The following is a 23,136-nucleotide window of genomic DNA, read 5'->3' on the forward strand; positions in this document are numbered from 1 at the left end:
CACAGACTTCTTTACGAAGTCAGTGTTCGGTGTCCATGCCCGAACAGTAGTTGTTCGGTAAGGATGCTGAACTTTACTGTTCGGGTTCGCCCATCTTTAATGATGAGCTGATGTTCTACTAGTGCAGCCTTGTCATTTGGAGCTGCCTAGGAATGCAGAGGCTTCCCAATTTTTCCTGGTATCTCATGAAGTTACTGATAAAGTTTGAAAGAATGGTCTATAGGTAACTCTGTGTAGCAAATACTTTTCTCTATTCAGTGGCGTAGCGTCAACCTCGTGGGCCCCAATGCAAAATCTCCAACAGCGCCTCTACCTTTCATAAATCTGTAACAGTATTGGTCTTCTAACATGGGCCAAAGAGACCTTTGGGCTCTTTAGGCTCCAGGGTCTAGATGCGACTAACCCCTGCAGCCACCAGTTACACCCTTGCCTCTAAGTATATAGGGTGTATTTTGCTCTAATTAAGACTACATTAAAGAGAGGGTCAACTAATATGCCAGGGTAGGTGAGCAATGAGGTAAAAAGCTGGACAGAAAATGTGTCCATGTGTTTGATTCACATAGATGTTTGGATGCCATGATACCATCAAACCACCAAGGCCTTCCCATAAAACACCCAAAAACATATGACCATAAAACCAAGCTAAATAAATGAAGGCTAGACAATAACACTCAACACAAAATGGGAGAACACAAAAAAAGAAGCAAAATGTCAGACACATAAAACAAAAACGGCAAATAGCTCAAAGGGGAGAGAAGAAAATATTAAGACAAGATGACAGGGTATATTGTGAAGGATACGCCAGTGAGCATCTGTTGACAGAGCATATAAAAGATCTGGCTTATTAAAAATGCATTGAGTTGCATATGAAAGTGGCACTTATTTTAATATTGTGCCAATGTCACTGCAGAGAAGGCTGCGCTATTGTGAGCAGCCAGCAGAGGGCGCGCAGCAGAACGCATCAGTTAACCTGTGACTGGTAGCGCTTGGATGAATTGTATGAACTGTTTAATGAGGTCTGAGCCCTGATGAACATGATTTGTGCACTAGAAGAGATCAGTGTCAAACAACACCTGTCATCTGCACAAAGGAACGTCCCAGCACTTTTTCTTCGGTTAAAAAAGGCGGAAGACCAACAAAAAGACATTAATAATATGACTTAATCTTTTCACTTCAGCTGCTATTAATTGGGTGGATTCACAAATAATTTGTACAAGAATCTCATCCTCAAATTGGACTCAATCGATAACTAAATGAAAGTGATTAGATCCAACTATTCCAATTATCCAGCTATGATTATCGGTTTTCCCAGGGCACTGTTAATATCTTAGCATGTTAATGATAGCCATTGGCAAGAAAGGGGAATTTTTATTTCGATATCCAAAGTAGCAAAATCTCACTGTCTAATACGTATCAATAAGCAATGGAGCCTGGTTCATAGTACAACCCTTGTAATTAGCTGATTGCACCCTTGGCAATTTGCTAACGTGGATTGATGTTGGGTTACACCGCCACCATTGAAATGGTTGTGTGAATTATGCCAGAGAGATGCAAATGACTTGCCTTTGTCAGCCTGATAGGGGCAGCACTGAGTGGGGTCCAATATGTCATACCCAGACGTCCTAAGCAGACAACCTTTTAAGGAGACGTCTGGGTGATTGGTGTCAGATTCTGCTTGAACTATGTTTCATATCTTATGCTGCACATAATGACAAAGAGCGCCATAATGTGGCATTACATCATCTCTGAGCGTCATCACAATGAAAATGATTCAGTATATCTGCAGAATTGCCGGCAGATCGTACAATGGAAGCCCCACACTGCAGAGATCAATGTGCAGGAAATGTGTGTCCTTTCTAACATTACGTGAAATTTTTATTATGATTTCCATTTAAAGGGACTGAGGATGACACAATACAATGCATATAGTGCTCCGCAGTCACAACTGATCGAACATCCGACTTCTCAGTTATTGACTGAGGTAAGACCTGACATAAAAGAAAGAGATCCAGACCGGTAATGGATGGCTATACGATGACCGTAAAAGTGACCAACAGTGTTTAACAGAGGCGTAACGAGAAGCTGCTTGACCCCAATGCAGGATCTGTAGCAGGTCTCTACCCACCATGTGGTGTCTTCTCACGTGGAAGAGTGGCCTTTGGGCCCCCTCAGGCAACAGGGCCAGCAGGGGAATGCCAGCTCTGCACTCCCTATAGCTATGTCTCTGGTGTTTAGATGATTTGAAACCTTTCCTGTATACATGTGCTGATAAATATATATACTGTATATTCTATTGTAAGCAGCCAATTCAGGAGAGCAGAGCTGTAGTGCTCCACCATCATATTCAGAATTATCCCTGCTACCATGATCACTATCTGTTCTCACATTTCCCCATTTCTGGGACCCTGAATATATAATCACCAACATATGAGATTTTATTAGTTTTCACTTTGATGGTTTGGGTCCTTTACCTGCAGTAATGGGCGCTGATCATTTCACCCTCTATTGCTAATAATAATAATAATTATTATTATTATTATTTTATTTTTGCATAGCTGACATATTCTGCAGCACTTTACTGTATTAGTAATTTTCTACTAATATTTGAGTTTCTGTTAGTTTCCTGTACTAATTGGGGGTGCGAAATTTTGCTAAGCTAAATGCACTAAAATTCTGGCCCAATTGGTTAAAAAAAGCTGATGTTGTAAACAATGGTGTGGGGTCTAGTGGAAAAGGGGAGCAGCTTGGTGGGAAAGGGGTATGACTTAAAAACATTTTGTCACAAAACTTTAGCATAAACTAAGCAAAGAAAGACAAATATGTTCAAGATGCACCACAGGTATCTAGCGTGACTGCGATCAATATGGCGCTATCTAACTTATTACACAAGGTGAGTAAATCTGCCCCAGCGCAGACACCCGTGCCTTTATATGATTCCTAGCAGTAATACCACCATGTGCCAATCTACTCAACTAATGTTTTTTTTTTGGCTTTGAAACATCCCAATTGTAAATCATTGCTCCTGGCAAAATTTTCTAATCCAAACCACGGAGATAGAAGGCAGCTATTCTTTCAGAAATCACATCTGCATTCAGTCCACACAGTACCAGCACAGAATGCAGGAAGGTTTTACATAATGCATAAAGTCCAGCTGAAGGGGAGATGCTGAGGAATCACTTGCTGCAAGCCAATACCTCACCAGCCAGGGATCCCACATCAACTGTCCGACTCTTACCTCTGGCAGAAGGTTGGGGACACAGGATGGAATGGACGATTATCTGAATAGATCATTCTGTTCTTATCGCCCGTTTTTCTCTAGCGCATTGTTCCTGCAGCCAACTGCTCCCAGCCAGAGAGTAACGAGGTTTAGTTTGACTAATTATAATTCTTTAGTGGCTCCAACCCTTGTCGACCATGTGAATAGCGGTTCTCCTAAATGTCCTGTCTTCTTCTAGGAAGGAAATTCAAGCTGTAGCCTGAAAGGACCTTGTGATCATCTGATCACCTGGCGGAAACCAAGAAAAAAAGAGGGAGCAAGCACGAGAAGGCAACGACGGTGTAGACAGACATCCACGGATCCTTGAAATACCATCCAAAAACTGATAGAATAATCATGTAGCCCAACCATCAACACAGTTTATTGCAGCAGCTCCGTAAATCTTCAAGAGTCGACCCAGACCCCTGATGGACCATGAACGAGGCGACAGTAAGCAGAGCGTGAAAAATAGATGAAAGCCAATGAAAAAGACATATAATATTGTAATAATAAGTCACTGTGAAAACCGAGCCAAGAATGAATGAGACGGGAAAGCTCCCAGCGACAGAGTGTGAAAAAATACCGAGCAGCAGCAGCAAAGCCAGAATCCACTCTGCCGCTGTTCATCAGGAGCTGAGCCGAGTCCAGGCGCGCACACACATTGCCTCAGGAGAATGGAGGAATCACAGATGCAGCGAGTACTTCTTCTACACTGCACTGTAGCATCCCTACCTCCCCCATCTCTATGGGGGCTGCAATCTAGTGTGTGCAATTCAACACAGTTCATGGCATCCTGAGAATACTGACTGTAATACAGCAAGTGCACACAGCGAGCGAGCAGAGAGGTGAGCAGCATACGGTATTAACCCATGCACTGATATGTGGTGTAATATCAGGCTGTTGGAAACATATTGCGAATTCTGCACATTTCATACCAGAGTACACAGATAGCAAATGTTGGATATGTATATCCAGAACATATGTTTTTATTACTAGTCGTAAAAAAATGAATAAAAAAACAGCATCAACATTGTCAACCAGGACAACGCATCGGCTATAGCCTGGGTGGCATAGCGCCTACTATGTGTGTTGGGGAACACTCGCTTGGCAGCGGATTAACGTAGTCAGGCACAGGTTTTTCTTATAAAACAGTCCATACGGTTTATTTAAGCGTCATGAACTGCACCGTAAGCCAGGCTGCACATCACCGGCTTACATATAGTCCATTACTTCATCATGTGTGGCTTTACAAAGCATTCCCTAGACACGCTGAACTCTCTCCAGTCACCAGGTGACCGCACAGTTCAGTAACAGACCATTGTCAATGCACAAAGTTCTTTCACCATAAGCGGGGTTACCTCTCAGGAGCTCCTGCTCCACAGGATGACGCCTCATCAGTCCAAGGTCCTCAACAGGACAGCGTCTTTCTCCGTGTGGGGCCATCCCAGGCTCTGCACACATGTGGCCTGTCCAGGTGCTATTTAAGATGTTCGTCCAACACCCAGGCCACCATGTCCAAGGTCTCACCACGTGCTCCAGGAATCCGATCCTACTGCCAGGATCTTCCAACACAGACCTTCCAGGACCTTGGACCCTGAACCATTCAAGTACACACACTCTTCCATGTGACCAGACCTCAGTCACATTATATGGCTGTAACCACCCCATGGATGGGCGGTACATGTGTGGTTAGTCAATTCCTGCCCAGCTCTTTGACTAACCCTATAAGTCACCCTTATAAGTAATACACAAATACTTGTGGAACTATAAGTCCCAGCATAACCATATCATTTTGGGCTTATAGCGCAGAGAACCGCTGCGACACATAGCGGCCATTTACCATAATGCCAGTCCCTAATTTACCATTATAATTATGCCTCCAAGCACATCCTGAAGCGCATACACAACTCCCCCTAGCTGTAACAGAGATTACTGCGTCACAGCTGCTATAGGGTGTATTTCATCCTGTACTGACATCACGTCTCACGGTACAGCATACTTGCTCGTCACAACCTATACACATCCATTTTTTTTGTCTGCATTTCCCATGATTTTTGGAGTTTTCAGCCGACATTGTGTCACAAGAGCATTGGTTCTATGTAGCCAAACTGGTGATAAACATTGCATGAACGGTTCTCCATGTATCTAGAACTTACATCAACATAATTTACCAACATACAGATCATTGATTGCAGTGGAGAGACAGATTATCTGCGCCAGACAGATTATCTGCGTCAGTGATTTTTATCTTACTAGAAAAAAGGTCCAAGTTTCTTTAGTGTTTTCAGTCAGTCATCAGTCTTTGGTCTGTGTGTCAGTTTTCACCTTCAGAGTTTCATCAGATTTTCTTGGGTTGAAAAAAAAGAGGTTTCTCAGCCTTCTCCTATGTTCTATCAAAGAGTCCACAAAAATTGGATGGCATCAGAGATTTGTCCAGTATTTCCATTGACCCAGAGACTTGCTGAAAATCGGATCACTATCAGACAGTGCTCTTGTGTGAACCACTCAGTCCAAGGAAAAAATTAGACATGGGAATTAGCCCACAGACTATCATGAGTACAAGTGTTATCCATGAAAAACATGGATAGCACTCGTACGAGAAAAACGGACATCTGAATGAGCCCTAACAGAGCTTTATGTAGAGAAGCTCAGCCAAAGAAGATAAAGCCTAAACAAAGACTAAAATCTCCAGGTGTAAATATTTTATAAGAACCAGTGGCTTAACCATAAGAGATGAAGATGTAGCGATCGCACCGTGGCTCTAGAGAGAGACAAAACTGTCACGAGTGTGTCAAGTACTCCTGGGAGATTTGGGGGCTAAGCTATCTTTACATACTGTGAATCACAGATCTTCCATTTAGCCTCTGTTTTTTTTGTTCCTCATATTAAATGGACCTTGTTTCCTTTGGTGCTGAAGAGGTTAATGACTCTTTGTATGCTGGTTAGAGACATGCAGCTCCATCTCACAGCTGCTCCTGACCTGCTTGTTTTCTCTCTCTCTCTAAAACCTGACCAGACTTTCTTATCCCTGCCTGTGAAAGTTTTGCTTCCTGGCATGCTGGGGTTGGTGTACTGAAGTTGGAGGTCATATTTTCTGCTGGAGATTGTTGTCTGCTTTCTCCATTATCCTATTCCCATTTGGTTTGTACCTTCCTATCCTTCCCTTTATTCCTCTTTATCTTTGGTGAGTGTTTTTGTATGTAAGTTGCTTTTTGTTATCCCTGTTTCTCTTACATATATATACACATATCTGTCCCAAGCCTCCTTGGGGAGGGGAAAGCTTAGGACATTAACAGGAGCATAGTAAGGTCGGATACAAGGGCCTGTCTTCCTTTACGAGTACCCCATGGACAGGGTCTTAGTTCTAGGAGCAGTTTGAAGCCCCTCCTTCCTTACCGAAGACTGTCACAGTGTGACAAAAACAATCTCTCTGATTATATATTGGGATACCAATATTACAAATGCTTTTGCATTCAGATTAGAAGCTTAAGACTGTTGTCAATCCAGGGACAAAACTCTTTAAAGGGAATCTGCCAGCAGTTGTTTTCTATGTAATCTGAGAGCACCATGATGTAGGGGCAGAGATCCTAATTCCAGCGATGTGTCACTTACTGGGCTTCCTGTTGCAATTTCAATAAACTCAGTATTTAATCAGCAGGAAGTTATCACTAGAAGACTAGTTGTCTAATGCAATTAGTCCTTCTGCTCTGTGTATCCCTGCTCTACAAAAATGATTAGCAGCTTTCTATCAATGTACACTGTGCACAGAAAGCAGCCAGTCAGTGGCATGGGTGGGTTACACAGGGCTCAGCATTCAGAGAACTGATAGATCTGCAGCATAAAAAAGAGGGATTTTATCAAAATGACAGTAAGCAGCCCAGTAATTGACACATCACTGGAATCAGGGTCTCTGTCCCTACTTCATACTTCTCTCATACTTCATAGCAAAAACCTGATAGATTGCCTTCAAAGTTCAACCTCTATATTTTGTTTCATTAAGTCTTATATGGTGTTCATTCAGAAGAATGATCATCCATGTAATACAAAGATGAGAGTGCTCGCTAAATGCTAGTGACCTAATATGGGAAGAGGTTGTCTACATGAGACACTACCTCTAAAACTAACCCTCTTTAACCTCTTCACGACCGCCCACAGTAGATAAACGTTGGCGCTTGCTGGGCTTTCCGACGTTTATCTACTGTCGGCGGTTTTGTGCCCCCCGGGACCCCCACATACCTTACAACGCGGGGATCCCGGTGCGCAATGCATGCTGGGACCCCCGACGTCATCGAGACCTGATTGGTTCAGGTCCCGATGACGTCAGCGTCACAGCAGCCAATGGGAGCGATCGCTGGGAAAGCTGCTTGTTTCCCGGCGATCTCCCTCATTGTAACGCGGCTTCTCCCTCTGATCTAACACTGACAGCTGATCAGAGGTGAAGCAGCGTTATTGTGTGACTAGATCGCTGCCTGGCACAGCTGATCGCTGCCTGGCACAGCTGTGCCAGGCAGCGATCTTGTCACACAGTAACGCTGCTTCACCTCTGATCATCTGTCATTGTGAGATCACAGGAGAAGTCGCGTTATTATGTGCCAGGCAGCGATCTTGTCACATAGTAACGCTGCTTCTCCTCTGATCTCACACTGACAGATGATCAGAGGTGAAGTGGCGTTACTATGAGTCAGATCGCAGGGCAGCGATCTTGTGACAAAAATAAAAAAAAAAGTAAAAAAAAAAAAAAAAAATGCTAGGGCTAGGGTTAGGGTTAGGGCTAGGGCTAGGGTTAGGGTTAGGGCTAGGGTTAGGGTTAGGGCTAGGGCTAGGGTTAGGGTTAGGGTTAGGGCTAGGGCTAGGGTTAGGGCTAGGGCTAGGGCTAGGGCTAGGGTTAGGGCTAGGGCTAGGGCTAGGGCTGGGATTAAGGTTATGGGTGTGTTGGTGTTAGGTTTGTGGTTAGGGTTATGGTTAGGGCTGAGATTAGGGTTAGGGGTGTGTTGGGGTTAGGGTTGGAATTAGAATTGGGGGTTTCCACTGTTTAGGTACATCAGGGGCTCTGTAAATGCAATATGACGCCCGCAGACCATTCCATCAAAGTCTGCATTTCAGAACGTCACTACTTCCCTTCCGAGCCCCACCGTGTGCCCAAACAGTAGTTTTCTCCCACATATGGGGTACCAGCGTACTCAGGACTCAGGACAAATTGGACAACAACTCTTAGGGTCCAATTTCTCCCGTTACCCTTGTGAAAATAAAAATTGGGGGCTAAAAGATCATTTTTGTGGAAAAAAAATGATTTTTTTATTTTCACGCCTCTACATTCTAAACTTTACTGAAACACTTGGGGGTTCAAAGTGCTCACCACACATCTAGATAAGTTCCTTGGGGGGTCTAGTTTCCAAAATGGGGTCACTTGTGTGGGGTTTCCACTGTTTAGGTACATCAGGGGCTCTGCAAACGCAACATGACACCCACAGACCATTCCATCAAAGTCTGCATTTCAGAACGTCACTACTTCCCTTCCGAGCCCCACCGTGTGCCCAAACAGTAGTTTTCTCCAACATATGGCATACCAGCGTACTCAGGACAAATTGGACAACAACTCTTAGGGTCCAATTTCTCCTGTTACCCTTGTGAAAATAAAAATTGGGGGCTAAAAGATCATTTTTGTGGAAAAAAAATGATTTTTTTTTATTTTCACGGCTCTACATTATAAACTTTAGTGAAACACTTGGGGGTTCAAAGTGCTCACCACACATCTAGATAAGTCCCTTGGGGGGGTCTAATTTCCAAAATGGGGTCACTTGTGGGGGGTTTCCACTGTTTAGGTACATCAGGGGCTCTCCAAATGCGACATGGCATCCGATCTCAATTCCAGCCAATTCTGCATTGAAAAAGTCAAACGGCACTCCCGTTCTGAGCTCTGCCGTGTGCTCAAACAGTGGTTTAGCCCCACATACGGGGTATTGGCGTATTCGGGAGAAATTGCACAAAAAATTTAGTGGTTCATTTTCTCTTTTTACACTTGTGAAAATAAAAAAAAATGGTTTTGAAGTAAAATGTTTGTGAAAAAAAGTTAAATGTTTATTTTTTCCTTCCATATTCCATTCATTCATGTGAAGCACCTGAAGGGTTAATAAACTTCTTGAATGTGGTTTTGAGTACATTGAGAGGTGCAGTTTTTAGAATGGTGTCAATTTTGGGTATTTTCTGTCATATTGACCCCCCAAACTCACTTCAAATGTGAGGTGGTCCCTAAAAAAAAATGGTGTTGCAAATTTTGTTGTAAAAATGAGAAATCGCTGGTCAACTTTTAACCCTTATAACTTCCTAAAAAAAAAAAATTATGTTTCCAAAATTGTGCAGATGTAAAGTAGACATGTGGGAAATTTTATTTATTAACTATTTTGTGCGATATCACTCTCTGATTTAAGGGCATAAAAATTAAAAGTTTGAAAATTGCAAAATTTTCTACATTTTTGCCAAATTTTGATTTTTTTAACAAATAAGTGCAGATCATATCTAAAAATTTTTACCACCATCATGAAGTACAATATGTCATGAGAAAACAATGTCAGAATCAGTAGGATTCGTTGAAGCATTCTAGAGTTATGACCTCATAAAGTGACACTGGTCAGAATTGAAAAAATTGGCCCGGTCACGAAGGCAAAAACAGGCTCGGGTGCGAAGGGGTTAAAATGCAAATAGAACAGTTTTTGTAAATGCCCCTTATGAGAAGGGCTTCCGAATTGTCTAAGTTCACAGATCGTGGCCATATTGTACACGACATTGGTATTGATTGATGTTCTGTATACACAACAGAGATCTATCCTCACCTAATATTCTAACTAGTCATATAAAGACTAATGAATAAAAAGTAAGGGGTTGATTCATCTAAGCTTTTACGCCAGAAAACTGTCAAAAAAGCTTTAGCAAGTTGCAACATATTTGCACCAAAAAATTGCGACTTTTAGTGTTTTCATGTTAGTTTGAGTCAGCTCTCCCAAAATGAACGGAGCTGGGCAGGAGTGGGGGGCGGGGCGTCAAATTAGAAAAAAAATTTTTTTCCTGAAAAGTGCAGTCTCTGTGCTGTTCATGATTAGCATTGCAAAGGATGGGAAAGGTTTTATCAATTACGGTATTTATTTTTCCATATGTGAAAATTTCTGATGATGAAACACGGATAGTGAAAAACTGACCATACTTGGATTTAAAGAATATATATGAACAAACATAGTCATACCATTTTGTGAATATCGTACCTTTACTGTATATACTGTATATTTCATCCCTCTAACTTAAGGTTGACTCCTAGTGTCGGTATAAGCCTACAGCCCACCTTTCACTTTTTTCTTCCTCTCTGGAAGGTATTAAATTAGACACCAAATATATTCATTGTAGGCTTGAAGCCTGTAAGATCCTTACAAACAACACCATCTGAGTCCACAAACTCCCTTGAAGCCCTTCCTATCTCTGTCGTTCTGTTATGTTTGAAATGAAACATTTAGTGAAAACGTATAAAGGTAAAAGGAGAACTTTCCATTACAGTCAGGTGTGACTGCGTTTTTTTACCCTGCACCCAAGGGAAGTATGATGCCTGCTCAGTAGCCAAGCCTGCTTCATACGTCACTGGGGATTTCCCCCAGACCCGGTCCGCCAACGAGATTGCTGGAAGTGACTTCCCTGGTGCAAGATACACGGCGCATGCACCATTCATTAACGCAGGACGTATAACAGCTGTAGAGACATACTAATATATTTATTTACATGGGTGACTTTTTGATCCTATATATCATGTATTTTGTACAGTCATGAGACTCCGTGTACCCTAGCCTGCTTGATGTAGTGGATCTCTGCTATTAAACACCTGTGCTCTTTTGATGTAGACCTATTTTTAATTACTAGACTTTGTGTGTCATCCTGTTGCTTGTTACATTAATAAAAACTTTTTGTGAGATACTTAATTTCATGATCATTAGCTTCATGGTTATTGTAGGGATTTATTAGGGATTAGACAGTTAATAGAGTTGGGATTAGCCCACAGTTTGGAAGGGGTTAGAACAGGTTTTATAGAAAATGTTTTCCGGGTTAGAGTCAATGAGACACAGTCTAGTCAGAGTCCAGGACTCATTCAAGTACAAGTTCAAGTTCTGGGTGGAGTGAAGAGCAAGGCTAAACATAGCAGAGTTAGCAGGTTCCCGTGCAGTAAAGGAGCAGCAGTGCAAGTTTCCTAGAAGAATGAGGGCACATTTGTAGCCACAGGACAGTCTTGGGCCTATGGTCTGGAAGAGGTATAGAGAATCATGCCTCTGTCTCCCTTATGAGGAAGATGTCAGCCAGGTCATAGAGTGGGGTGAAGATGGTAAGTCTCAGGATAGGACGGGGACAAGGACTGATGGGACACAATACCAAGGGAACATTACTAAAAAGAGACTTTGCCTTAATCTGTATGCTGTAGTCATGTGTAAATGAATTGCACAGTAAAGTCGGACCTGTTAACCCGTACTTCTGTTTTGTTTGCAACTGGAACCGGTCCCTTGGATGAGGATGTAATGAGCAACAAAGCAAAAGTGAGAAAAGAACGTACTCCACCACGTCTAGAAGAGGGGCTGCAGGGCAACCAGAACTCAGTTCCCCCCTACCCCAGTACATTGTTTTGGTAAACTGAATGGTGTCATTCAAAACTAAAACTTGTTTGCAAAAAAAATCCCTTGTACAGCTGTGTCAGTAGAAGAATTAAAAAGTAACGGCTCTTGGAACAAAGGGAGGAAAAATTCCTGGTTCCTTTATGGATTAAACAAAAGAAACCCGAGCAAGTGCATGACAATTTATTATTATTATTATTATTATTATTATTATTATTATTATGAAAAGTAGCTGCACTTAAGTTAAAATTTTCCCATTACTTTATACATGGACTGAAAATTTTTTAATGGCACCCTGTAAAAAAAAACCTAAAGATTGTTATTTTCCAATAACATGACGTACACAAGTTCTGCAATTACTGGAAGGCTCGGCAATAGTAGCGCCATGCTTTTGTTATTTCTGCAATTCTGTGTGAGCCTCCCATTTGTGAATCTCAGGGATGTGTCATTCAGCACAACATGTTCTCTAGGCTCCAGACTATAGGACATTTTTCATGTGGGTGGTATCAGCTGAGCTGCTGCACAGCTTTTCTGATATCTCTTACAGTCTACAAAGAAGTAAAAGCTGCAGAAAAATTCACGTTGTTTTTCTATGCTTGGAAGGTAACAAATGTAACAGTGATAGCACAGTACAGAAAATATCTGACATGTAATATATCCAAACCTTATCTACTAGGATATATGGCTGTGAGGGAACTGAGCATTTTGTTACTTGTCCTTAAATATGGTTTCCCAGTAGTAGTTTTCTTCTTTTTTTTACAGGCAGTGTGAATCTTAAAATGAAAAATGATGGCGTCATGTAAAAAAAATATGTCCACAATTATAGCTATATTACTGACAGCTCAGGTGAGTGACCAGTAGACACAACTGTATGATTTACTGGATGAAGATATTCTACCCACAGAACTAGGTTAAGTTCGGGTTAATTAAGTATATTGGCAAACGATCCATACTGCATGTTGAAAAAGACACTTACGGAAACTCGCTTTAGTGATCACATGCTGCAGATTGTAAGACTGTCAAGAAAAAGAAATAGCTTGCTACTATCTTAGGCTAGTTTCACATTAGCGTTTATTCCACGCAGCGCACGGCGCCGCTAAGCCCCGCCCCCTGCCGGCTCCCTGCCACCCCATCCGGTCATCGCCGCCTACTATTGCACACGGCTGCATGCGATCTGCGCACCCTATCTTTAGCATAGGGTTCGCAGACCGTGCGCTGGCCGTGCGCTAGTAGGATTTTGCCGTGTGCTGCGCACTTTTGAAGGTGCGCCGAAATGCAACATGCTGCGCACGAGCGCACCTTCAAAAGTGCGCAGCCCACGCCAAAATCCTACTAGCGCACGATCTGCGCACCCTATGCTAAAGATGGGGTGCGCAGATCGCATGCAGCCATGTGCGATAGTAGGCGGCGATTACCAAATGGGTCGGGCCGGGAGCTGACAGGGGGCGGGGATTAGCGGCGCCGTGCGCTGCGTGGAATAAACGCTAGTGTGAAACTAGCCTCAGTGGTCTGTAGCCCCCATCAAAGAATATTGTCAATATAGAGTATAAAGCAAAGGTCAAATGGGACCATATATTGTTATATGGATCTGACTTCCAAGCTACAATATAAATGTCATCTTGGTCTCTATCGTCCACAGAAGCTGCCTTTAAAAAAAATAACAAAATGCATTTTTCCTTAGTGATGTCAAAGGGGACCATGATGTAGTGGCCATGTTGCAGTTTATTTTTGTGCCTACTGCAAAATGTGTGTGAAATCTTTGGAAAACATTGTGGCGCTATTTTATGGCAGTTTTAGTAAAAAAAAAAATCACTATCTATGAATAAATCCTAATGTCACTACTGACTACACTACTTCCCCTTTTTAAAACTGTTAGGCCACGTTCAGACATTGAGCATTTAGTCAGCATTCTACCTCAGTATGTGTAAGCCAAAACCAGGTGAGGAACAATCAGAGGAAAAGTATAATAGAAACACGTCACCACTTCTGGATTTATCACCCCCACTCCTGGTTTTGTCTTATGAGAGGCCTGTGTGGAAGAAGTGTATATAAGGAGCCTGTATGTAGGTTGATGCTGAAATGTTTAAATTACACATGTAGCGAACAAAGATATCACTGTTAAAAAAGATTATGTGAAGTCTGTGCCTCAAACAAGAATCGGAAGACTCTTGGCTGGCTACAAAAAGCATTTACAAGCTGTGATACTTTCAAAAGTGGGTGCTACTAGGTACTAATCATGCAGGGTGCCCAACATCTGCATAGGCCAATTTTCCTTTTTGTAATTTTTAAAATGCAAGGCCTCATTCACACGTCTGTGTTTAAACACGTACATGAAAAATGGTACTGGTGTCATCAGTGTGTCATCCATGTGTCTGTTTTTATCCTCAGTGTTTTTCCGGTATGAATAAATAAATAACTACATTACAAAGCTTCTCCTATTCTTTGCAATGTTAAACATGGACAGCACACGGATTACACATGAATGTCATCCGTGTGCTGTTTAGGGGGTCAGCCCTTGCTAAGAACTGAATGACACTGTGACTGTAAGATGCAATGCTCCACTCTATGTGTGCACTTGGACTTGTCTCTTCTCCCCTGCAGCTTGCTGTGTGTTGGTTTTGGACAAGAAGCAGGAAGTGTGTCAGGTCAGGAGTGAGAGATGGAGCTTCCTGTCTGTGAGAGACAGGCAGTGTGTCCTAACAACGAGAGACTGGTAAATGAATTATCGGCTTCATGGGAGAAGATAGTGCCTGGTTACTGCAGGATCGATCACCAGGACCGTGTCCAAAGGAAAGAGTCGCATCGCACAGCCAGGCTGGTTCTCCTGGAGCACCTGCAACCCGAGAGAGGAAACAATGTTGTGGTACCAGAAATCTCTCAACATTGACATTGGGAATGAGACTTGCCCAAATCCGGAAGAAGACGGATCAGTTAGCCTGAAGGAAGAGCTGAACACAACAAAATCGCCTCTGCTACATTAGAACCAAGCAGCAGCTACCAGACTGTGTTCTAAGTGCTACAGAACTGTGAGTGTGACACTGGTGTTCAACTATGTTAGGGTGTAGAGCAGGGTTCTTTAGCAGCGTAGCCCGATTATCGGAAGCCAGGTAGGAAGTTAATAGGTTGTACAAATTGTTTAAACTGTTTGTATTGAATTTTGCTTTGCCATAGCTGGAGCGCAGCTTGTGCAACATGCTCCAGCTATCTCTCTTTTTATCAATTATTGGTGTTATCATTACAATAACTGTTAGTCTTACTTTCCGGCATATAATTCTCTGTCTTTCAATAAAGCCGGTGTTTTGTTTCGGCCTCCTCGTCTACTGTAGCGTTTTTGAGTCCTGCCCTGCGGTGTCATTCGGGCACCGCCACACTGTACATGTTTTTCATTGACACCTAGACTTGTCTTGGGCCTTGCCATCCACCCAAACAGACATGTCTCCTTGTGTTTTGTACGGACAAACGGTCTCTGTAAAATATCAGACATATGAGCAGCACCATAGGTTATAATGGGTAAATGTTGCATCTGTGAATAAAAATGATAGCACACGTACTGGAAACACAGACATGTGAATGAGGCCTAAAATATACTGAGATTGCGACCTACCACACTTAATTGCAGCACCTCCTACAGGATGATATGTGAAATGAAATAACATGATTCAAGCCAAATTTGATAGACAGGCCTATATGTCTGCTGGAGACTAGATAGGCAGGATTACACCACTGAATGTCAGAAAAGAGAGCGTATACTCCCTTGTCACTCTCTAATGTCTCCTTCGAGACCGTGTGACTTGTTACTATGGTTTGTAGACCTTTACTCCATATTGATTACTGCTATCTCTATTATCTATGATCTCCAGCTTTTTTTAAAATAATACAAATATAAATACATACAAAAACTAATTTCTGTGCGCAACGGAAACTTTGGCAAAGTGCACACGTAGATTTTCCTCCTGGGAATTTTTCCGCCCAGATTTGAAGAAATCACCAGGTCAAATGACCTGCATTTGTCCTGCGGATTTCTTCCTGTTTTTGCGGTTTTCTTGCGGTTTTTGTGCGGTTTTCCACTGCGGTTTCCCCCCTGCGGATTTGGAGAATGGAGCAGGTGGAAAACCGCACAAAGGAAGTGACATGCTGCTTTTTTTGTACCGCACAAAAAGCGCGGAAAAAAATGCAGCGTCTGCACAGTGGTTTTTTTTTTCCATTGATTTACATGCTACTGTAAATCACACTGCGGATCTGCAGCGTTTCTGCGCGGTAAAATCCGCTGCGCATCCGCAGGAAAAATGCATCGTGTGCACATGGCCTAAATATAACCAGGGCCACATCCAATGTATTGCTGCCAGCCATAATCTACGTTCTGTCTTTATCACAAATGCTGTGCACTCAGAAAAAAAGTCCCAAGCCCAACTACCTAAGAAGGAGTTGAGACAAGGTTTAAAGGATGCTAGAGGACATACCAAAAGCCAAAATAAATTAGCATCTATTCTCCCAGGCCAAATTTCCATTTAGATTTAGTAGGACCAGTATTGCTGAAATGGGATTTGGATTCCAATAGATGTTGCAGCTCTCCTGGATGTGGAAAATCTCATTTGACCAAGATGATGGAACAGGTAGTGTAGTCATAAAATGTCCAGTATAGGTGATGACAGGCCAAAGAGAAAAAACAGAGACGTTGAGCAGGTTCTCGTTGTGCCAGAGAATTACATCAAAGGCGTTTATAGTGTTAATTAACAAGCGCGGAGGGCACTTTCTTCTTGGGCTCACAGCTGTGACAGGCACAAGATGATGCAACGTTAGACACATATGGTCCGTGGAGACACATCTGTAACCATGTGCCAGATTCACAACACATACAAGTAAATGTGATGATGGTAAGGTGATAGTAAAAACAGCTTCGAAACATGTGAATTTATTATGTTTCCCATATTTTGACCTGCCTAGATATGGTCGAATATCCTGTACATTGAAGGTTTATAGTGCTGGAACTGGTATGTTACCAAAAATAACAGTAAAGACAACTTTTGTACTCTAATTCACAAATGGACTGGAAATATATTAGATGGGTTTTCCACTTCAAGGAAAGTTGTCCTCAAACACTCAAAAAAATACCTGAAACAACGTATAGACCAGGTAAAAATACTTCCGGGGTCCCACATTGGCTCAAGACTCTGCTTTGGCTGCAATGGTGACATCACTGTAGGCAATCATTGACCTTGACGGTTCATGCGTCTACCTCGGCACGTGCCACTGAGTTCAGTGATTGGCTACAGCAGTGACGCGTGTTGTCCACATGACATCACCATTAGAGTTGAGCGAAACTGGTTGGTCAAATTCATAAGTCGCGGACTTTCGCTGAAGTCGGGTTTCATGAAATGAAACCCGACCATAGCGTGAGGTCGGCGACCAGAGCGCCAAAGTCACGTTTCAAATGATGCTTCCAGCGCCCTTTTTCAGCCAATGATGGAGGACGCACACTGTGGGCAACGCGATGACATGGGCATCGGTCACCACCATCTTTGAGAAGGGCATGCAAGTGATTGGCTTGCTTTGTGTGGCGTCACAGGGGCTATAAAAGGGCGTGCACGCCGACCGCCATCTTACTTCTGCCGATACTAGCATTAGGGAGAGGTTGCAGCTGCTGATTCTGAATAAGGGAGAGCGTTAGGCAAGGAAGAAGAACAAAAAAACTGCTTCTGCTGTTAGCGATTTCCACTGTACAACACAACAGTTTGTGTGCAGTGACAGGGGAGGCTATATTTTTTGTGCATCAGCTCTGTTGGTTATTAGGCTGCCTTATAAGGCTGCCTGATAGTTGCATTGCTGTTTGCACACTGCTGTGCAAACTGCTTTTTTAAAAGCAAAAATACTTTTCTTCCTCTTTTCTGCACAGTTACCAAGCGTTCATTTTTCCACACTTTTGTGTGCAGCAGTCCTGCTTATTAGGCTTCCTGCTGCCATACTTTGGACTGAGAGCATCATTGTCAGCCTCCTAAAATCTCTAGGGAGATTCAAATTCTCCCCAATACTATATACACCTTGTACCTTGTCATACACCAGTCAATTTCAGCCTGTTAAATTGAGGTGTAATCTATAGAGGGCCTGAGATAATAGTTCAGCCTCCTAAAATCTCTAGGGAGATTCAAATTCTCCACAATACTATATACACCTTGTACTTTGTCATACACCAGCCTATTTCAGCCTGTTAAATTGAGGTGTAATCTACAGTGGGCCTGAGATAATAGTTCAGCCTCCTAAAATCTCTAGGGAGATTAAAATTCTCCACAACACTATATACACCATGTACTTTGTCATACACCAGCCAATTTCAGCCTGTTAAATTGAGGTGTAATCTATAGTGGGCCTGAGATAATAGTTCAGCCTCCTAAAATCTCTAGGGAGATTCAAATTCTCCACAATACTATATACACCTTGTGCATGGTCATACACCAGCCAATTTCAGCCTGTTAAATTGAGGTGTAATCTATAGTGGGCCTGAGATAATAGTTCAGCCTCCTAAAATCTCTAGGAAGATTAAAATTCTCCACAACACTATATACACCATGTACTTTGTCATACACCAGCCAATTTCAGCCTGTTAAATTGAGGTGTAATCTATAGTGGGCCTGAGATAATAGTTCAGCCTCCTAAAATCTCTAGGGAGATTCAAATTCTCCACAATACTATATACACCTTGTACCTTGTATTACAGTATCATATAGCTGGTGGTATTTTGGGTACATTTTTCCAAAAATGAGGAAGTATGGTGGAAGAGACCGTGGAAGTGGGCGGGGGTTGCCAGCTGGTACTGATGGTGGTGGGGGTGGTGGTGCATCTGCTGGTAGTGGCAAAAGCACAATAGCACATAAGGCAGGAGGTGTTGAGCCTGTGTCATCATCTGGCTCCACAAGGCCTCGAAGGCTCCCTTTTCTGGGAGTAGGTAAACCGCTTTTTAAGCCGGAGCTTCAGGAACAAGTTTTGGCTTATATTGCTGACACAGCCTCCTGCTCTATTGCCTCCTCTTTTGAAGTTTCAAAAAATAAAAGCACTGAGTCGTCAGTGGAGGCTGACACCTTTCCTTGTGTCCTTCACCCCTACCAAAAATGAAGGATGCGGCATGCCACACTATTGATTACTCCATGGAGCTCTTTTCACATACCATGCCTGGGTTATCAAGTCAAATCGTGAATTCCCCAGTCCAAGATGAATCAGACATGGAGTGCACTGATGCACAGCCACTGCTAGATTTTTCTGCTGGTACATTCACTCAGAGCACTACATTGTCCTCGCAGTGTACTGAGCCAGAATCTGACCCTGATGAAACTCAGGTGCCCCTTCCCGCATACTATACCACCTTACACGGTGACACAGAGGAAGGTGCACATGAAATTGAAGAGGAGGTGATGGATGACCCAGTTGTTGACCCAGATTGACATCCATTGGGGGAAGAGGGTGCCGCTGCCAATAGCTCAGAAGAGGAGGAGGAGGAGGAGGATCCGCAGCAGGCATCGACATCGCAACAGCTGTTATCTGGCAGGCCCGTAGCAGTCCAAAAATTGTTTACAAAAACCCAAAGAGTTGCAGGACAGCTTGGCCAGACGGTCAAATTAGCACAGCGTGCAAGGCCTCAAAATGTCTTACATAGTAGGAAGAGTGCAGTGTGGCACTTTTTTTAACAAAATCCTAATGATCAGGCAAAGGTTATCTGTAAGATGTGCGCAAAGATCTTTAGCCAAGGGAAAAACCTCACGTACCAAACCTCACGTACCGCATGTGCACCTGCTCCAAATGAAGGTAGTCAGCAACGCTACATCGCTTCCCCCCCTGTAAGCCCACCGGTTAGCACAACAGCAAATGTTGAGGTGTCGTTGTAAGGCACAGCAGTCAGGGAATCCCACTGTTATATCAACGAAAGACTGAATCTAGGCCATCAGAAAGAACACCAACTCCATCACCATCATCAACCCTCTCTCAGTCCGCCCTGTCCACCGCTACTTCCACCATATGCAGCTCTCAAGTCCACCTCACCCTACCAGAGACTCTCAGTAGGACAAGAAAGTACTCATCCTCTCATCCGTGTACACAGTGTTTGAACGCCCACATTGCCAAACTAATCTAGTTAGAGATGATGCCCTACCGGCTGGTTGAAAGCAAAGCTTTCCGCGAGCTCATGGCCTACGCAGTACCATGCTATGACCTACCCAGTCGGCACATCTTTTCTTGAAAAGCCATCCCAGCCCTCCACCTGCATGTGAAAGACTGCATTGTCCATGCACTCAAGCAATCAGTGAGTGGAAAGGTGCACCTCACAACATATGCATGGTCCAGTAGGCATGGCCAGGGCCGTTACGTGTCCATCACTGCGCATTGGGTTAATGTGGTGGATGCAGGGTCCACAGGGGACAGCGGCGGTGGGACAGTGCTGCCTAGCCCACGGTATAGGAAACAGTTGGCTCCTCCTCCTGTTCCTCCAGAAGCGAAAGCTCGTCCACAGAGCGCAGTCGCACGAGCACTCCATCTGCAGCTGCCAGTTTTGCACATGAGGTGTCCCACTATTGAACAGCTAGTTGTAAGCGTCAGCAGGCTGTGTTGAAGATGATGTGTTTGGGCGACAACAGACACACCGTGGAGGTACTGGCCGACTACTTGCAGCGACAAACTGAATCATGGCTGGGCAGTCTACATTTTGAGGCAGGCAAGGTAGTTAGTGATAACGGCCGGGATTTTGTGGCAGTCATAGCCCTTTCAAAACTCAGACACATACCTTGCCTGGATCACACCTTGAATCTGGTGGTGCAGTGCTTCCTCAATAATTATCCGGAGTTAACAGCCCTGCTCCATGAGGTGCGAAGACTGTGCTCGCACATCCGCCGGTCGCCCGTACACTCCAGTCGTATGCAGAAGCTGCAGCAATTGCTCCACCTTCCCAAGCACCGGCTAATTATCGACGTTGCAACAAGGTGGAACTCTACCCTGCACATGGTTCAGAGGCTGTGCGAACAGAGGCAGGCTATAATGTATTTGTGGGAGGATACACGGGCAGGCAGTTTGAGGGCAGACATGGAGTTGTCTGTTGTGCAGTGGTCGAAGCTGAAAGACCTCTATAAAGTCCTTCAGTGATTTGAGGAATGCACACGGCTGGTAAGTGCAGACAACGCCATCATAAGCATGAGCATCCCACTTATGCGTCTGCTCATGCAAACTTTGACGCACATTAAGGAGCAGGCGTCTGCAGCCAAGGAGGAAGAGGAGGAGGGAAGCCTTGATGATAGTCAGCCATTGTCTGCTCAGGGAACTCTCCTGGATGAGGTGGAGGAAGAATAGGAAGAGGAGGAGGAGGATGATGAGGATGATTATTTAGGGGAGGAGGATGCTTCTCAGGGGGCAAGAGAAAATGTTGGCGTGGCAAGGTCAGGTACAGGGTTTGTGCGTGACTGGAGGGATGTTGATTTGCCAGAAAGTGCTCCTCCACCCAGCACTCCCAGTGCATCATTGACACCTGGAACATTGGCCCACATGTGTAATTATGCCTTGCAGATCCTAAAAAGGGACCCCCGCATTGCCAAAATGATGAACGATGACGACTACTGGTTGGCAAGCATCCTGGATCCACGCTATAAAGGCAAATTCCAAAACATCATGCCACAGGATAACCTAGAGCTAATATTGGCTAACAAGCAACTCTGGTAAACCATTTGTTTGAGGCATTCCCAGCACACATCGGCGGCGATGGTTCTCTGTTATGAATGAGTCACCGTAGGAGGCAAAAGCAGAAATACAAGCTAAGTCCAGAAAACCAGAGAAGTTGGCAACTATCAGATTGCAGACCCCTGAACCTATCAACACAACTAGCAGTAGCCGTGGGGGGTTCCTACGATGCCCTAGACCCCTAGATCACAGCCGGAGAATTACATAGGCCTAAGATGGTAGCAGGCTTGGTCACCACAGGAGAATCAGCAAGGAAGCTCCTAGAGAGGGCGTCTGCCTTGACATTCTTTGTTCCAGGAAGAAAAGAAACCACAAAATCAAAACGTGTAAAAAACAAGGCCCACCTAGCCTGGCTAGGGTTCAAGCGCTTAGCCGACTCTAGGTAAATCAAATTCTTGTGGTCAGTGAGGACCACGACTTGATGCTTAGCTCCCTCCAACCAATGTCTCCACTCCTCAAATGCCCATTTCATGGCCAACAGTTCCCTATTCCCCACATCATAGTTACGTTCAGATGGAGAGAACTTTCGGGAAAAGAAAGCACAGGGATTCATTTTAGATGTTACAGGATCCTTTAGGGACAAAACAGCTCCTGCACCAATCTCAGAAGCATCCACCTCTACCTGGAATGGAAGTGAGACATCAGGTTGCCGCAAAACCGGGGCGGAGGTGAATCTTCGCTTCAGCTCCTGAAAGGAAGAAACAGCCCCCGGAGACCAATTTAACACATCAGCACCCTTTTTAGTCAAATCAGTCAATGGCTTGGCAATACTAGAAAATTTTGCTATAAATTTCCGATAAAAATTAGCAAAACCCAAAAACTTCTGGAGGGCCTTCAAAGAAGTGGGCTGAACCCAATCGTGAATGGCCTGTACCTTGGCCGGGTCCATTTCAATAGTTGACGGGGACAAAATAAATCCCAAAAAAGAAATCCTCTGTACTCCAAAAAGGCATTTAGATCCCTTGACATACAGGGAATTCTCCCTCAAGATCGGGAACACAGTCCGAATATGTTCCACATGAGAATCCCAATCCTTGGAGAAAATCAAAATATCATCCAGATAGATAATCAAAAATTTATCGACAAAATCTCGGAAAATATCGTTCATGAAGCACTGGAAGACAGAAGGGGCATTAGTGAGCCCAAAAGGCATCACCAGGTACTCAAAATGTCCCTCCGGAGTATTAAACGCCGTCTTCCATTCATCCCCATGCTTAATGCGAATAAGATTATACGCCCCCCTGAGGTCAAGCTTGGTAAACCAGCAAGCACCTTTAACTCTGGAGAATAGATCAGAAATCAGGGGTAACGGATACTGATATTTAATAGTAATTTTGTTGAGGGCACTATAATCAATACAAGGTCTTAATGATCCATCCTTTTTGGCTACAAAAAAAAACCCGGCACCTAAGGGTGACGAGGATGGTCTAATATGACCCTTCTCCAACGCCTCCTTAATATAGGATCGCATAGCCTCGTGCTCGGGTACAGATAAATTGAAGAGCCGACCCTTGGGAAATTTACACCCCGGGC

At 43.7% G+C, this 23,136-nt stretch overlaps 1 protein-coding gene across 14 annotated transcripts in view; it reads right to left on the reverse strand.

Moving 5' to 3' along the window:
- The window catches only part of SRCIN1 (SRC kinase signaling inhibitor 1), a 673,416-nt gene that overhangs the window by 421,380 nt on the left and 228,900 nt on the right, over nucleotides 1-23,136 (reverse strand). The window contains exon 1 of one of the 14 annotated variants that reach the window (XM_073572492.1): nucleotides 3,236-4,141. The exons of the other annotated variants lie outside the window; for them this stretch is intronic. The gene's annotated coding sequence lies outside the window, so the exon portion shown is untranslated. Of the gene's footprint in view, nucleotides 1-3,235; nucleotides 4,142-23,136 lie in introns of those variants that run through there. 14 annotated transcript variants of the gene reach the window in all.

The sequence above is a fragment of the Dendrobates tinctorius genome, unplaced genomic scaffold (assembly GCF_039654945.1).
Source record: "Dendrobates tinctorius isolate UK_male_01 unplaced genomic scaffold, ASM3965494v1 ptg000032l, whole genome shotgun sequence".
NCBI lineage: Eukaryota > Metazoa > Chordata > Amphibia > Anura > Dendrobatidae > Dendrobates > Dendrobates tinctorius.